This window comes from Thamnophis sirtalis, unplaced genomic scaffold (genome assembly GCF_051295495.1).
Source record: "Thamnophis sirtalis isolate CommonGarterSnake01/CBP01778 unplaced genomic scaffold, rThaSir2_p1.2 scaffold_5, whole genome shotgun sequence".
NCBI lineage: Eukaryota > Metazoa > Chordata > Lepidosauria > Squamata > Natricidae > Thamnophis > Thamnophis sirtalis.
Window position 1 is genome coordinate 96119925 of NW_028261385.1, and position 13178 is coordinate 96133102.

Here is a 13178-nt window from a genome sequence, read left to right on the forward strand (position 1 = left end):
TGGTCAGCTTACCCATACACTGATCATGAGTTATAATAATTAATTAGGCAAATGACTTCCTTAGGTAGACATAACACTTCTCATATTAGAAAGGCAATGTTTTTAATTTCTCAGTAATTTTCCAAGAAGATCATTCAGCACATGTCAGATAAGCAAGCTACTGCTTGTTTTAATTTCTTCTGAACCATTTCTTGTCTTAATTCTGAATTATCTCTCTTTTGATGTTCGATAAAAATGACAACACATGATGTAGTATCTATGCCCATTGCAGACACCTATGGCTTACAAAAAAACAAACAAAAAAACAATGACTAATAAAGCCCAGTCATTGGCTAAGATGCTGAGCTTGTCAATCAGAAAGGTTGGCAGTTCGAATCCCTAGCACCGCCTAAGGGAGTGAGCTCCCGTTACTTGTCCCAGCTTCTGCCAGCCTTGCAGTTCGAAAGCATGTAAAAATGCAAGTAGAAAAATAGGAACCACCTTTGGTGGGAAGGTAACAGCATTCTGTGCGCCTTCAGCATTTAGTCATGCCTGCCACATGACCACAGAGAAGTCTTCGGACAGAGCTGGCTCTTTGGCTTTGAAACTGAGATGAGCACTGCCCCCTAGAGTCAGGAACAACTAGCACATATGTGTGAGGGGAACCTTTTGTCAGTGTTCCAAATATCATGCAGAATTAAATCAGAGTCCAAGGCAGAACTATCCTTAAAGTTCCAATTTAATAAGACACATCTGTGGGAATCCCGAATCTGAAAGCTTCCTGGAATTCCCACCCAGTTGAAAGTTCATGATCTTGTCCCCACATCCATACATCCATCACATGCTCCAATGTTCTTCTGCCATGCTGGTATTTCCACCCATCAGGTTCCGGTCAGATGCAGAGGTACAGAGACAAAAGATGACCTTGGACTTCTAGAAAGGAATTTTTTATTTTGAAAACAAACACATTCTACTCCTTACTATTCCCCCTCCCAATTGCCCACTAATGAAACAGCATAGTAAAGAAAGAGAGAGAAAGTGTGGCAGGCCAAAGATTCTAAAAGGAATTTGACTACAGGCCTGACAGGTGGCCTCTCTTGAGAAGAAAAATGTTTCCTGAAAAGAGAATAACATAAAAGCTAACATAACAAAATTAACCACCTCTCCCCCTCCCCCGGGGGACCCTTTGGCTTATTGGGAAACTTCTCATGGGATTGTTTTACTAACTTATCCGCTTTTAGGTCCCAACTTTTCACCCAAGTAGCTTTGGATAAAGGGTACCCCTTCCAATGCACTAAATATTGTAAGCGACCCATATACAGCCTAGAATCTAAGATTTGTTTTCACCTCATAATGTGTTTCCCCTTCTACCACTTCAGGAGGAGGGGGAGCTTGGGTGGACGTTCTTGTGTAAATGTGTTTTTATTTTACATTTTCATTTTCGTACAGTCACATATATACTGTGCATAATCGGAGCCATATAACATTAAACAATAAACACAGCGATTCCTCTTGTCAACAATACCCCCCAAAATAGAAACCCAATATACCTCTTCGACCCTCCATACACCCTTTCTTTCGCCCCCCTCCAACTTTCCATCTTCCCTCCATCATTCCCCTCTACCCTACTTCCCCTCCCCCTCTCCCACTCATCTCTCCCGGTACACTCCCTCCCTTCCTTCTCACCCTCCCTCCAATCCTCTCTCCCACCCTCTCTACCCCTCTTTCTTCTATCCCTCTACTCCTCCCTTCGGTGTATTTCTACTATATGTTAATATATTCAGCTTGTCCTATTTTTACAGTGAAATTAAAGAGCAACAGTATACATGTGCAATCGCGTTACCTTGAAATCTAACACATACTATGTATCCCCTCCCCCCTCCCCCCTAACACCCCACCTCCCTTCCCCCCCTGACTTCCCAGAGCCCGTACATGGTATAGATTTTTAACAAACACAGTCTAAACTATATTAAGACAAAGGAAATAAAAAAAAGAAGTTAATAACATCTCTCCATTGAACTCAGCTTCTTCCTGTTGCACTAACTTTGAGCAGTTTAGATTATTCCTAATCTTAAACATAGGCTATCTGGAATTTCTTAGTCCCGTATTTGTTTTGTATATAGTCAATCCATTTTTTCCAGTCTCGTTTATATCTCTCATTTGAATGATCTTTAAGATATGCCGATATTTTAGCCATCTCGGCTAGGTTTGTAACTTTCAATGTCCATTCTTGAGTTGTAGGCAAGTCTTCCTTCTTCCAGTATTGCGCCACCAACAGTCTTGCTGCCGTTATTAGGTGCAGAACCAGATTAGTCTCTACCGCTGTAAAGTCAGTACATATACCTAGTAAAAATAACTGAGGAGTAAACTTTATCCTTCTTTTAAAGATATTTTGCATAATCCACCACATTTTTATCCAAAATGCCTTAACCTTTTGACCTTTGTGTGGACGTTCTTATGCTGGACCCAATTACTGGTTTCAACAAGCTACAATGAAATACTGGGTAAATTTTCCCTAGAATTCTGGGCAGACTGAGTCGAACTGTAACTGGTTAATTATCTTCTCTATTGGGAATGGACCACTTCTACCACTTCAGGAGGAGGGGGAGCTTGGGTGGACGTTCTTATGCTGGACCCAATTACTGGTTTCAACAAGCTACAATTAAATACTGGGTAAATTTTCCCTAGAATTCTGGGCAGACTGAGTCGAACTGTAACTGGTTAATTATCTTCTCTATTGGGAATGGACCTAGAAATTTTGGCCCCAATTTTTTACTAGGCATTCTTAATCTTATGTATTTGGTAGATACAAAAACTTTGTCCCCCACACGAAAGGGGGGTTGGAGCGAGCAGTGTTTATCAGCTTGCTTCTTGTAGACTTCAGCTGCATCTGCTAGAGCTTTCTTCATATTTTCCCATCCTTTTTTTAGTGTGTCCATCCATTCATTCAGAGACATGGAGGAGGAAGGTTCTTTAGGCAGCTCACGCATGGGAACAAATTCCATGCCACTGGTAATCTGGAAAGGTGTTACTGCACCATTCGTGCTGGGATGAAATGCTGAGCTGAGTTCTTGTGTGGACCCAATGGATCTCAGAAACTCTCTCCAGAACTTGGCGGTGAACTGAACTCTGTGGTCTGAAATGATCCTTTTGGGCACCCTGTGCAGGTGATAAATGTGTTTCACAAACATTTTCGCTAATTTCTTTGCAGATGGCAACCCTGAGCAAGCGATGAAATGCGTCTGCTTGGAAAACAAATCAATAACTGTCCAAATTACTTTATTCCTGCTGCTATCTGGGAGCATGACGATAAAGTCCATTGCGATTTCCTCCCATGGTCGGCTAGGGCTAGCCACTTGTTGTAGTAGTCCAGGAGGCTTCCCGGGCCGTGTTTTCATCGTTGCGCAAGTAGCACAGCTTTTTACATAATCTTCCACCTCCAATCTCACCTTTGGCCACCAAATTTGATGCCTGGCAAGGTGGAGTATTTATAGGAATCCAGAGAGGCCTCCTAGTTTCACATCATGGCTTTGCTGTAGGAATTCCAGCCTCAACCCTGCAGGGACATACAGTTTGGACCCCTTCCAGGCTAAGCCACCGCTCATTGTTAGGATGTCCTTGTTATTGTTGAACCACGGGTCTGCCTGGAATGCTGCTTTGAACTCTGTCATCCTGGCTTTGGGTGGTGACCTGGGCCACCTGTTGGTGGGAGGAAGAAATGATGGGTTGAACAACTTCTTCCTTCTTACTGTCGTACTGCAGTTTTCTCAACAAAGCATCTGCCAACAAGTTCTTCCCTGCAGGGATGTGTTTAATTCCAAATTTAAACCTTTGAAAGCATTGTGCCCAGCGAACTTTTTTGGGAGATAGCCTTCAATGGGCGTGGATAGCTTTGAGGTTTTTATGATGTCCAGACCTCGAATGGCATATCCCCCCCTTCCAGGAGATGTCTCCATGTGAGCAGGCTCCACCTGATCACAAATGCCTCTTTCTCCCAAATGGCCCACCTCCTTTCAGTACTGGTGAGTTTCTTGGAGATGTAAGTGCACGGCCAACTTTATTTTCTTTGAAGAGCACTGAGGCTGCTACTTTCGACTTTGCTGGTTCAATAAATTGAATAAATTTCAAATTGATGTTGATGTACTTCCTCAATTCAACCATCTCTTTGGGAGTCATGGAGTACAATTTTGGCTTTGGTAAGGAAGCCCCAGGTTTGAAGTCTATTGCGCAATCTGTGGGCCGGTGTGGGGGAAGATAGTTGCAATCTTCCTCACTGAACACCCCTCCTAAGTCCCAGTAATCTTTTGGTACTTGTTGGATCCCTGGGGTTTGGTGTCTACTGCAGGTGCTGCAGGTTCTAGACGGTCTGGACTGTTGGGTTCAATCGTTCCTGGGTAGCCTTTTGGCTCCACTGGTGGTAACAGCCCAAAGCTGATAATCAATTTGCTAATGCCATCCTCCCATTTTATTGTAGGCACCCACTTGTCCAGCCATGCAAGTCCCAAGATAATTGATTCCTGCATTCTTGGAGTTACGATGAATCTGAGGAATTCATAGTGATGGCCTATCATCAACTTTACCAACTCGTTAATTTTCGTGGCTGTGGCCCTTCCAATCAAAGTTCCAACCACTTGCTCAAACTGAATGGGATGGTTTAGGGGTATACCTAGTTGCTCCACAATCGACATGCTGATTAAGCATCGTGTGCAGCTGGTGTCCACAATTGCCCCAACTTCCCCTTCCACTTCCGTTTCTGGCACTTGGACGTCACATTTTATTGTAAAGGGGCGGATGGGTGCACTAACCATTGGGTTGTCTTTGGCATTTTCCTCCTCCAAGGCCTCCCCATTGGTAGGACTTTTTGTCACCTTAGATTGGGGATTCTCTTCTGGAGGTTGTTGGCCCAGATGACTCTTCTGTGGTAGCTTCTGGGGACTTCTCTTTACCACTCTGGCGGTTGGTGCACACGTTTGTGATATTGGGGCTGGAGCCAAGCACTCTGACGCTCTGTGGCCGAATTGACAGCAACACTGGCATTTTATTGCCCCCCCCAAGGGACGGAACTCAGTTGCACCTCTAAACTTAGGAACCACCTCATCACATTGTTCTGCTATCCATCCTGCAGTTTTCCCCTCATCCCTCCCTTCTTCCATTGTCAAGAACTCTTCTCTGTAGGAAGGTGGGGTAAAAACCTGTTGGGGCATTGCAGGTGAGACTGGAACTGGTGAGGAGGTCAATCCCTGGTTTGGCTGCTGCTCAGTTATCTGCCCTGGTGCCATTTGCTGAGGGAGAGCAGGTGCCCACTGGCATCTCTCCCATCCATGACCTGGGATTGCTTGATTCATAGGTTGCAGTTCAACCATCAATGGCTGGCAGGGGTGGGGTTATGGGCCAAGATCCCCTCTACTGGTTTGAATCACTCCTCCAAGTGCAGGAAATAAAATGAGTGCCCCTTCCCATCAGTTGTGGAAATTCCACCAGTCTTCCACCAGAAATATCAGTCCTGATGGTAAATTCAAGAAAGAAAATCAAGGCATAGTGGAGGTTTATCAAGACATGCCACAAAAAGCAGTATGTCTATTTCTTGCTTTTTGAGATTTCTGTGGAATGTGAGAAGGAAGATGAGCAGGTTTGGCAGTGTAATTCCTGTGGGGACTATATCACCTGCAGCACTCCCAGGGTGCCTCTATCATCTATCTATCTATCTATCTATCTGTCTGTCTGTCTGTCTGTCTGTCTGTCTGTCTGTCTGTCTGTCTGTCTGTCTGTCTGTCCGTCCGTCCGTCCGTCCTTTTATCCATCCATCCATCCATCCATCCATCCATCCATCCATCCATCCATCCATCCATCCATCCATCCATCCATCCATCCATCTATCTATCTATCTATCTATCTATCTATCTATCTATCTATCTATCCGGCTGTGTGTGTGTCTGTGTGTGTCTGTGTGTGTGTTCTAGCATAACTCTGGAACGCCTAGAGCAATTTCAACTAAACTTGGTACAAAGATGAGTTACTCTCTTGAAACAAATACTGTGGGCATAAGATACCTCTAACACCGCTCGAGGTGTGTGTTCTGTTATGATACAGGCTGTTGTGCCTTAAAATGGCTTCAACTGTACTGCTGTAAAATGGCTTCAACTGTATAGCGCAGTGGAGTTGCCATGGTAACGACTTCATAGTACTCCCTCTGGTAAGGGGGAATATCCAACATTAGAAATTACATTTGGTCCAGACATTTCCCCCCTATAAATAAATACCCAGGCAACACTGAGTTATCAGCACTAGTTGATTATAAAAGTTTATGGAGATGCTTTTTCAGGAGTCAACTTGACTTTCTTGTTTTTTCTTTGAAGACGTTTCGCTCCTTATCCAAGAAGTTTCTTCAGCTCTGGTTGGATGGTGGGGAATTGAAGGATTTATATTCCTTGCAGACTGTTAGTCATTTGCATCCTTTTAGAGAGCTGAAGAAGCTTCTTGGATGAGAAGCGAAATGTCTTTAAAGAAAAAACAAGAAAGTCCAGTTGCCTCCTAAAAAAGCACCTTTGGGCCAATTGATTGTACAACATTGTTTTTAAGAAAGAGCTGAAAGGTTGGCGGGATTGGCTCAGAACAGCACCAAAGTATTTTGAGATTTCAGCTGAGATTATCAAATTCTCATGAGACTTGGTAGTTGTGTAAGATTTGAGCCACTTTGTAAATGGGTTCTTTTCATTCATCTTTAATTTTTGATTCCTGCTATCACCCCAGATTGCATGTGGCGTTCCAGCACTCAAAAAGATTGCCCAACGATACCATCTACACTCCAGCTAATTTCCCAATACAGATAAAGCCTAAGAGAATTTATTCTTGCAACTTTGTCTTGCACAAGATCGAGTTCTGCTTTTCAAACTTGTTTTAAGCCTCTCCTGATTATTTCAAAGAAGGGAAATGATGCAAGTATTTTGGCTCTGGATTATGGGTGGTCAGTAGGAGGATGACAGGAGCTGGTAGCAGGAGGTTTTACAGCAATTGCCCATTCTTTCTCCATCAAAAAGGAGAAAGAGTTTCCAGGTTTTTAAAATAGGGTTGAGCGAAATCCTGGGATGGTACTTCATATGAGAGCTGCAAAACAAAGATCCATTTTCAAGGGTAGACCTCAGCACCCAAATCCACCAAATTAGGTGAAACACGCTTTTAAAAAGCAAGTGCTAATTAAAATCTTCTTTCTTTCCATGCTACAATCAATTCAGCTTTTGAATCTTTATTTGGCATTATGAGGGAAAAAGCAAGCTTCAGCTGATGTAATGTTTCCATCAGCTACAGTACGATTCTATGAACAAAATACAAACTACAGTACTGTATTAGGCCTGTGTGAGGCTGGACCTTGAGCCCTCAGCTGCTGCTTCCAGTACCTGGAGCAATGGAGATGAAAACATTTGATATATGTGTACCAGTTTCAAATTTTTTTAGAATCTCTTCTGTAGGTGTGGCCTGCTTTGTGGGAGTGGCTTGCCAGCCATATGACTGGATGGGAGTGGCTTGCTGGCCATGTGACTGAGTGGGAGTGGCTTGGCAGGCATGTGACTGGGTGGGTGTGGCCAACTTGTGAAATGTGGTGAAACTCACTTAACAACACTCGTGCTTAGCAACCAAAATGTTGGCTCAGAAACTCATTTGAAGCACGCAAGTCTTAAAGCTGTCAAGTTACAAGACCCTTGCACCCCTAACCCTTTAGGGAAAAAAACCCTCAGGGGTGTTCAAACTTGACAGCTTTAAGACTTGTGGACTTCAACTCCCAGTATTCCTCCTCTCGCTCTTCATCTTGATGATGTGCGGATGGGCCGGGGGAGCGAGCTGGAACCGATTCTAAACGGCACTGTAGATTTGTGGAACCTCTTCCATAGAAGAGGTTAGAACTGGCAGGAACCTACCCCTGGTGTGTACGAACATTCCTACTCAAAGAAATCTCATCAGGATGATGTTGAGTGAAGAAGTTTTCTACAAGAGAAAGCAGATTTATTTTATGAAATACATATGGATGGAGGACAAGCCTAGCACCTAACCCAGTGATGACTAATCTTTTCCGGACTGAGTGGCCAAAGCAAGTATGCATGTGCCTGAGTGCACATGCCCGAACCCCAAAATGCAATGCGTACTGCACATGCACCCCACCCCCGTGCATGTGTGTTGACTCCCTGCATGCACTCCTGCATAGCCCCCAAACATGCACCCCACCCCCATGCATGTGCACACAAGCCACTTGCATGCCCTGCCCCCACGCATGCATGCCCCACCCTGCATGTGTGCCCCCTCCCATGCATATGCACGCAGAGACCTGAAGACCAGCTGGCTGGCGGGAGGCACACGTATTTGCAGCAGAGCAGAGCTGGGACAATGGCTCACATGTGCACAGAAAGGGCGCTGCATGGCACCTCTGGCACGCATGCCATAGGTTAGCTATCATGGACCTAACCAATCAAAGTGTATTAGAAGGAGACTAAGATAGCACAGGTTCCTTGCACTTACACTGAGAGAAAGACAGAAGGGTATGACCTAGAGTACAGTTTCTTGGACCAAGAGCAGTCAGAGTGATAGACAAATGGGACAATCCTTTCCTGTATGTCTACACCCTGCTACCCCAAGAGATCCTGAAGATCGAAAGAGTTCGAAAAATGTTTCCAATGACGTGTGGAAGTCTTTTTCAGCTACTGTCACATGAAAGCCTTGTGTTGATAGGGAACAAAGCAAAGTGACACAACAAACAACCCTGCTTCAGTTTCAAAGCTTGGAGTGGGTTGAAGAGGAGAGAATGTGGCTTCATAAAGCAGCTTTGATGCTATGCACAGCCTTGGGATATATACATGGATAATTGTGCCAAAATCTTCCTTGTTCTTAAATTGCCTTACTTTTAATCATTAGGCTGTTTAGCCAACTCATTCTCCGCTTAGAATATTGTGTGTGTGTGGGGGGGCACTGTTCCCTCTAAGCTGTGCGGCCGTGCGGCCGCGCACATGGCAACAAAACACCGCACAGCAGTTTCCAACTGCCACGCAGTGGTTTTTGTGAGATGCCTTCCACCATAATAGGAGAGGAGAGCCAGCCTGGAGACAGCAATCAGTTCTAGGTCCACAATGCAGAAAGTAAGTAGCTCAGAGAAGGGGTGTGTGGGTTGGGAGAAGGCATGGGACGGGCTCCCAGCAGCGGCTGCTCAGATTTGCCAGAGAGGGAGGGAGGGAGGGAGGGAGAGAGAGAGAGAGAGAGAGAGTATCCCTCCTTCCTTCAGCCCAACACTCTCGCTGGCATCCCGGCCAGATGAGAGGGACTGCAGAGGGTCTCCTCGAGTCTAGGGCAGCGAGTCATTCAATGGGAAAGTTGCCTCTTGGAAGGAATGACCCGGATTGGTTCCCACTTCATCTCTCCTGCTTCATCTCTCCTGCCTCTTTGCTTCTCCGTTCGGTCTTTGGGCGGCAGATCGAAAGCGGAAGCCAATCCGGGTCATTCCTTCCAAGAGGCAACTTTCCCATCGAATGACTCGCTGCCCTAGACTCTAAGAGACCCTCTGCAGTCCCTCTCGTCTGGCCAGGATGCCAGCGAGAGTGTTGGGCTGAAGGAAGGAGGGATACTCTCTCTCTTTCACTCTCTCTCTCTCTCTCTCTCTCTCTCTCTCTCTCTCTCTCTCTCTCTCTCTCTCTCTCTCTCTCTCTCTCTCTCTCTCTCTCTCTCTCTCTCTCTCTCTCTCTCTCGTTAGTTGGTGGACAGACTTAGCACTTTGTTAAGTTTGTTTCTCTGTGTGTTGTGCATAATATATACATGTCTCCATGTGTGCACTTGTGCAAGCATTTTTTCCTCTTTAAAATAATTTTTGGATTTCTCCTCACCAAACCTTTAAGACTGAAAGAGTTAGAGTTGAAATATAAAGAGATTGTCAATTGCTATACTGTTAGATTGGTAGGCAATTATGGACTATCTTGATTATATCCTCCTTAGAAAGAATATGCTACTGTATGGTTGAGAAAAAGACCAACTTCATTCCATGGAAACCAAACAAAGTTCATATGGAAGGTTTCTTTCTACAATGGGCTTCTTGGGTCAACAGTGAATATCAGTTATCAAAAATGTAGGTAAAAAGTTAAGCAGGCAATAGGCAATTACAAAAAGGGAAGCCAACTTTCTGAATTCTGTTTCTTTGACTTAGTGACTTATAAATAGTAGACTAATGTTCTGAAAACGTGACCTAAATTTCTATATATTTTAAATAGCTGTAAAGCTATGCTGAAAAAGTTGTTCTCAAGGTATTGTGATAAATTCAATAAAAAGAAGAAAATTCTTTTGAGAGTATTGGATAGTAAATGGACAAATAAAATTACCAATCAAAGAGAATATTTGCACCTCAGGGTTGAAATGAGATGTTCTCTCTTCCTATTTCCTCTTCCTCTCTTCTCTCTCTGTCTCATCCTCTTTCTCTTTGTCTCTCTTCTCTTTCTCTCTTTCTTTTCCATTCTTCTGTCACTTTCTCTCTCCTTCTCCCTTCTCTAACCTCTTTGTCTTTTTCTGTCTCATCCTGTCTCTTTGTCTCTCTTTCTCTCTCCTTCTTTCCCACTCTTCTGTCACTTTCTCTCTCCTTCTCTGTCTCTTTCTGTCTCTCTTCCCTCTTTTTTCTTCCTCTCTTTCTCTCTCCTACTCTTTTATCACTTTCTCTCTACTGCCCAACTTGTCCCCATACTTATCTTCGACTGATCATGTTTGCGATAATTTACCTTCTTTTCTAAATAGGCACAGTTCCCTTACCGGATCCCTCATTAACTCACTCAAACATACACACACACACACACACACACAAACACACACACACACACACAAACACACACACAAATGCACAAAACCATTTTTCTCCATTCCAATTCAGAGCCTATAAATCAATTGCTCTGTGAAACATCTGTGAAAAAAATTCAGGTGCTCAGACATGAAAATGTGCCACTCAAACACTATACTTTTCTGCACACACTGAAAAAAAATTAGAGGGAACATTGGTGGAGGGTCTTGAGAATTTCTTATTATTGAGTTGTAGGTGAGTGGTTGTCTTTCATGCTACATGTTTCTCCACCCCTTAGCACTGCCTCAGTGGTTCTTCTACTTCTCATTCTGAAAAAGGCCCTGGAGAAAGGTTGCCTCCTGATGTTTTCTCTTAGGGTTGAATTCATCTCTGACTACAGAGATGGCTGAGTGGTGAAGGACAGGACACTCCACATGACCTCTGAAAATAAGAGTTCAAAAACCCCAGTGTGACCCATGAGTGGTTTAAAAGAAAACCTCAAAATGTGGGCGTCACAACCTCATTACATTACACATTTCACTGGAAGGGTTGGAAATGTTGGTTTCCTCAATTTGAATGAGAATGAAATTCAGAGGTCAGTGTACATGTGTCTATGTCTTTGTTTACATTTAACTTCACTTTTCACATTTAACTTCTATGGTAGGGCATTTAGGCATATAGTAAAGCATTAAAAAAACCAGAATCAGTAACTACAGGCAGGAATAGCATTAGCAATAGCACTTAGACTTATATACCACGTCAGAGTGCTTTTACAGCCCCCTCTAAGCGGTTTTACAGAGTCAGCCTATTGCCCCCAACAATCTGGGGCCTCATTCTACCCACTTCGGAAGGAGGGAAGAGGCTGAGCCAACCTTGAGCCTGGTGGGATTCGAACTGCTGAACTGCAGCTAGCAGTCAGCTGTAGTAGCCTGCAGAACTGCACTCTAACCACTGCGCCACCTCAGCTCTTATAAAATAAATTTATGGTGGATAAAAGAATATAGTAACAAAATAGGAAGTTTACAATTATCATGAAATGTGAAGTCTATTATTTTGTTAATTAATTGATAGCAGCTTGATGAACTAGTTTCATTGTAGCAGTTGAAGTAGCAGTTCACCAGCTGCACAGCAATGTGATCAAAGCCACTGAAATTTCCCATTGCTGAGCTGAACACAACTGATCACAAATTAGCCCCCCCGCCCCCCAAGCATCAAGCAGTTATCTCTATTTGAATGCAAACCTAATGCAATATTAAGGCTAACAACAGAAACACTTGCACAATCACAGTAAAGAAATAACTGTGACATATTCCTTAAAGGACATCCAAAGGGTTCAACCTGATTCCACAAAACAGCAGCTCCATGTTTAGAGCAGAGGTGGACAATTGCCTCAACATGTTCAATCTTACATCATCAGTCTTAGTTGCTGCTGGATTGAAGAAACCCAGGAATGGCACATGCAAAAGTGCAATTATTTCCACTCTATCTATACATTAAGAGAGAGTAGATTTCTACTGCATGTCAATTTATATAACAGAATCCCATTTCTCTGTGTAAATAAAGGCAAGACAACGCAAGATCAGCTTTTGAGAATTGCAGTAGAAGTGAACTGGTTAGCATTGGTTAGCATTCTCTGCTGGGCGCCTTCTTCTTCAACTTCAACTAGTCTTGAGTCTTCCTCAAGACTACCAAAAAACGTCCCAGCCCCCCCCCCCCCCAATTCAGGGCTACCCTTCCTTTGTTACCATAATAAACTAAGGTTAAGTAGGTGCTGCCACCTGCTGGCCCTGTGTATAAGAAGGTCCATGTGTAGAAAAAAGAGCCAGTTTAGAATAGCGGTGAAGGCATCAGGCTAGAAACCAGGAGACAGTAAGTTCTGGTCCTACCTTAGGCACAAAATCAGCTGAGTGACCTTGGGCCTATCATTCCTTCTCAGCCCTAGAAAAGAGGCAATGAAAAATCTGCCTAATGATCCAGTGGTGGAATTCAAATTTCTTTACTACAGGTTCTGTGGGTGTGGTGTGGCATGATAGGCGTGACTTGGTGGGCATGGCAGGGGAAGGATACTGCAAAATTCCCTCCCCACTCCTGGGGGAAGGATACTGCAAAATCCCCATTCCCTCCCCACCCCACTAATCTGCTTTCCAGCTCTGTTCTCCTGTGCAGGGCAACAAAAGAAGACCCAGCCAATCAGCTGGGACGCCGATCATCTGGGACCCAGGAGGCAGAGAATAGATCGGGCCAGGGGCCAGTCAGAGATGGTATTTGCCTGTTCTCTGAATTACTCAAAATTTTCGCTACTGGTTCGCCAGAACTGGTTGGAACCAGCTGAATACCACCTCTGTAATGACCATAGATTTCTAAATCCATAAGGGATGCTGAAATGCTGAAATGTGATTGCACA